This window comes from Lolium rigidum, chromosome 7 (genome assembly GCF_022539505.1).
Source record: "Lolium rigidum isolate FL_2022 chromosome 7, APGP_CSIRO_Lrig_0.1, whole genome shotgun sequence".
In the NCBI taxonomy this organism is placed as follows: domain Eukaryota; kingdom Viridiplantae; phylum Streptophyta; class Magnoliopsida; order Poales; family Poaceae; genus Lolium; species Lolium rigidum.
The window spans coordinates 270,597,215-270,602,679 of record NC_061514.1 but is presented as its reverse complement, the minus strand read 5'-3'; positions in this window follow the sequence as shown (position 1 = coordinate 270,602,679).

Sequence of the window (5,465 nt, the reverse complement as noted above, 5' to 3'; positions counted from 1 at the left end):
CCGTCCATTTTCTATCGCCATTTGGATCTGCTGTCGCCACACCCTGCAGTCGTTAGTGGTGTGGGTGAACGTGTTATGCCATTTGCAGTATGGCTTTCCATTCAGCTCTTGCACCGTGGGGATCTTGTGGCCTTCGGGTACCTTTATATGCTTCTCCGTGAGTAAGAGATCGAAAATCTGCTCAGTTTTGGTCACGTCGAAGTCGAACCCTTTTGGAGGGCCTTGTGGCTTAACCCATTTGGAGGACACGGGGCCTGCCGCTCGAGTCCATTCAGCCACTCGCTACCTCTCGATCTCCCGCAGCACCTTCATCCTCGTCTCGCCTCAACCGGGGCTACCGCACGCTTGAATTTGTCCCGGTAAACATCCGGGTGGCGCTGTTCATATGCCGACAGCCTTCGCACCATGTGCGCCAATGAAGGGTAGTCCGCTTGGGAGGCCACGTCCTTGATCGATGATGAGAGACCCACCACCGCCAACTCGATCGCTTCTTTTTCACTTACGTGAACCGAATAGCATCGATTCCTAATGGTCCTGAAGCGCTGGATGTATTCGACACTGTCTCCCCGCGCTTCGTCGTACTTGTGCTAGATCGGCAATGCCGGCCTCGGAAGCCTCTCGAGTGATACTGCTCATGGAACTGCTCTTCCAACCGCTTCCAAGTCCGGATGGAGTTCGGTGGCAGCGATGTGTACCACCCGAAAGCCGATCATGTGAGGGACTCGCGCGAAGAACCTCACACGCAACTCGTCCGATGCTCGAGATCGTGCCCAGCTGTGCCAAATATCGGCTCACATGCTCGATGGAGCTGGAACCATCTGATCCACTAAACTTTGTGAAGTCCGGGAGCCGATATTTGGGTGGTAGCGGGATCAGTTCGTAGTCGTTGGGGTACGGCTTGGTATAGCCGAACGTCTTCCTTTTCGGCATCATGCCGAACCGATCTTTCAGAATTGTACAAATCTGATCCGCGGTGATGGCTGAAGGTGTCGAACCCCGAAGATTCGCCGGGGTGGCATACTTGACCAGCCATGCTTGCTTTTCCGGTTCTAAGCCAACTGCAGGAGCTGGGCTCGGAGGTTTGTCGGAGTGGCGTACTTAGCTAACCACGTTTGCTTCTCAAGATCGGCTCCCGACGTTCCTCCTCGCTGTTCCGGAGGCCCCTGCTGTTGCAACCTGGTTCGAGAGTGCCCGGTATTGCGATGCCAGTACGTATGCGCACGCGTATCCGTGCGGGATCTCCTTGGGCGCCTCGGGTAGGAATTGGTAGTCACTAGGATCACCACCAATCTTGTAGACGACGTATGCCGATGAGTTCGGCACTTCTGGTGCTGCCCATGCGAACGGCAGCGGAGGATGGGACTGGAGTGGCATCTCTCCTTTGTAAGTCCCAAGAGCTGGTCCCGACGGAGAATACCGATGGCTCATGATTTCCTGGACCACGCGCGAGCGACACGCTCCAAAGTGTTTACCGGGCTCTCGAGTGGCGGTGCAGCGAATGAGCCACCATGTAGTTGATCTCCCGACGCAGCCGACCTGGTGCGTTCTTCCGACGGGGCGGACAGGTCCACTCCATCGAGTGCGCCTTCAGGTGAGAACCCCTTCCACCCGACGCCATGGGAGCGGGTTCCGTGGAAAGAGCCGATGAGTTCGGCTTCGAGGACCGCCTTGATCTCGTCATGCTTCTTCTTGAGCTCGTCGGTCAGATCCTCATACTTGACCGGAGTGCTTTCCGCCATCTCGGATGTAGATGGCGATGCGGTGGATGTCGAAGATTGTCCCACCGGGCGTGCCAGAATGTGTTGGCGTCAGAAACCCACCGGCGGGTAGTGACTGGCAACACAGTAGAGCCGGGAACAACTAGGGCTGCGGCTGGCCCCGATCCCTCGCAGCGACGGCCCGCAAAGCCTCCTGGTCACACGTCCGATGCTATCGCAAGGGCGTGCCACCTGACCTATACCTGGTCAGGAAGGTGTTGGATGATGCCTCGCTTAGTTTCCTGCATGGCATACACGTAAACGTTAAATACGAGCCTCGATCGGCTCTCGAGTTATCCCGTGAATCGGCTCAAAGAGCCGATCCACCCATGATTCGTACAAGGTGTCCGAATATATGGTGGTCCTGCTTGATCAAGATAAAGTTAACGCGATCTACAACGATTTAGGGTTTTCACCGCATAATCGGATCATCCTACTCACGATTGGGCCTCGCGCTCGCGTACGGTGACCGTAAGCCGATCCTAGATAGGGCCTAAAAACCAACACGAGGTTGATCCCCGGAACATCATGTCTAGGGCTAGCAAACTCCACCCTACACGCCGCTGGATCCTCCAACCCTTTGTAAGGCCTAACTAATGCGGATGTTAAACTAATCCTTGATGAACAAGGAGCAACCGTAACGGATCGGATCTACTAAACTATGATCAAGCGGGGTGCCGCCCCTACACCTAAGATAGGTGTAAGGGCGGCTAGATGCATAAGGGTTGCACTACGGCAGCATATGATACGAAGAACAATGCTAACCCTAACACATCTAAGATAACTACGTTGCTCGCCATCAAAAAGGCTTCAGCACGAGCAACGCATGAACAGCGTGGGTAGGCTTGTGCTGCCTAGATCGCAAGATGCGATCTAGGCAGCATGGTGCTTACCGGAGAAACCCTCGAGACGAAGGAGTTGGCGATGCGCCGAGATTTGTTTGTGTTGAACGTTGGTTGTTGTTTATTCCATAAACCCTAGATACATATTTATAGTCCAAGGGACTTTCTAATTCGGGCGTGCACCTAACCTTGCACGGGTAAAACTCTAACTCCTAATCGACACGTAATCTAATATGTTACAGATACACGGGCAATTAGCCCAACTTGGTACACAAGGCCGATTCACGTATTTCTTCCATGTATATTCTTCAAACCCATCTTGATCGCGGCCCATCTCCTGATTTAGCCAAAATCTGGTGATAACACCCCCACAATACCTGATTATGAGTAGGGCTTAACTAGAAACTTGTGTATTTTAGTATGGGTTCCCTCTAAACAAGCATCATAGGGGTTACGCCGAGGCTGCCTCCGTATATGAGAAAGGATGTGAACATGAGGTGATCATGACGACCCAAGCCCTGTGCAGTTCCCGGGTTAATAGTTGGTTTTCACCGGGAGGCCAAGCTCATGGGGAGAGGTGCCTATACTAGGACATATAAGTGAAAGGTTAAGGTTGATGATCCGCGTACTGATTTACGATGATTCGGGGTTATTCTCGACGGATGTAATCAAAAGTTGTGGCACAAGAGTACAACCTCTGCAGAGTGTTAAACCTATTCGAATAGCCGTGTCCGCGGTTATGGACGGTTGGAAAGGCCATACTATTTCCGTTATCAGAAATTTTGATCTTACCAAAAGATGATGAAATTGAAAGGTGATCTTGACTTGGATCACCAATGAATTGTGGGAATGACACTAATGTTCCCACTTGAGTTAGTCTAGCAAATGGTGGGTCTTTACTAAATGTTTATCAAATTAAAACTTGGCTTTATGCAAATAAACCTAGAGCTTAGTACCCCTTACTACACTTAATATGTTTTACCTTAGTATTAGTTTGCGAGTACTTTAAAGTACTCATGGCTTTGCCCTGGCTATTCCAATGCCAGACTTTGAAGAGGAGCAACAGTATCAGGATGACGGACAACAGGACGTCTATGATAACTAGGATCGTCTTCTAACGTCAAGCGTTGCCCGTGGAATAGATAGTCCACTACTACTACGCTTCCGCTACTTATCTGTGATGTTGAACAATCTATTTGTGTAATATTGGATCATGTGATCCCTTGTTGTAAGACCATTATGTGTTGTAATAAATGATGACTCTGAACTGCTTACTATTATGTCTCGCAAAAACAATCTTCCTGGGATTGCGATGTATGATGTAATAGGGCATCCGGATTTAAAAATCTGGGTGTTGACACACGGACAAGGCGCACCTCCACCTCCGTAGTGCACTCCCCGAAGGCGTCGTGCACCAACAGGGTGGTCTGGAAGACCATCTCGTCAGCCATCTTGACGACCACGCGGACCGCGGAAAAGTCTTTCTCAAGGATGCAAGAGGGGTCGATACAGCAGACGCTCCCGATGGGAGCGAATGCTGCACGGATCCCATGCGCATCCCAGTGCTCGTGCGGGAAGCCGGTCGCCGACAGCATGGCGAAGCGCGTGGAAGCCCACGCCGCCCTGTTCGCTCCATCCTCAGGCCGCTCGAGCGAGACAAGGTGGCCGGCGTAGGAGAGGGGGAACCGGGGCATCACCTCCTCCCGAGCCGCAGCCGAAGGGAAGACTAGGAGCATGGCTCCATAGTCACTTGCCGTCAGCATCACGGGTGGATTGCCGGCGCCCTCCTCCAGAGCGCGCCGGAGGATGAAGCCAGGCGCGTCCGCCGGCGGCTCCAGGGTGGCATAGGCGAAACGCCGCCCGTGGCCTTCCTCACCGGCGCGCGGCATGTAGACATGCACGCAGGAGCGCAAGGCCGCGGCAGCCGGAGGTGGGAGGGGGGCAAACGTGGGCGGCCCACGGTGCCCCACCAGCGCCGCCGGGCCAGAACCCAACGAGGCGACGGCCCCGGAGCGGCGAGGGGAAGAAGCCCCCGGGGTGGGAGAGGGAGACGCAGGGGGCAGGCCGCGCGGGTACGGCGTTGGAGGCCTCAAGTGCAGCCCACAGCGAGGCAGAGCACCGACGGCGGCCGGTCCCAGGTCCATCCCCTCTCCCACCGGAGTCGACGGCGAGGCCGTGCGGCGACTGTAGTGCACCCTGGAGGAGGGAGGGGGGCAAGAATAAGCAAGAGAGGACAGGGAAGGGGCAGATCGGGAGTAAGGGAGGGGGGAGCTCACATCCGCGACGCTTGTGACCGAAACGGCCGCAGGCAGCACACCGAAGCGGACCACGGCAGTCCCCGACGACGTGCTCCGGCGTGAGGCACCTGTAGCAGTGCCGGAGATCTTTGCGTGGGGAAAAGAGAAGGCGGCGCGGGGGAGGTGTGCTGCTGGTGGAAGGAGGCGAGGAGAGCAGCACCTCTTTAAAGGTGCGTGGCAAGGAGAGGCAAGGGGATGGAGAGGGATGGAGCGTGGACGCGTCCGCCGTGCCCGCACGCGGCGTGCGCGGCTCTCCGGCGGGAATCCCGGCCTCTTCCTCCTGGGATTCATGCCGCGGCGGTGAAAAAGAGGGAGGGATGGAGTGGACGGCACAAGGGTCGAGGCCAGAGGTCTCAGACGCGCTGGCGGACCGCAGGTCCGGAGGGGGGGCGGCGGTGGCAGGAGGTCTAGGGGAGGGCGGCAGCGAGAGATGGAGGTAGGAGACGGAGGGGGATAAGGCTGCATCGTCCAGAGAGAGATGGGAAGGGGCGGAGTGGGTCGACGGGGTGGGGAAAGTGGGACAGGAAATGTCCAAAATAGGACCGCTGACCAAGTGGCCTTGGAAGGGC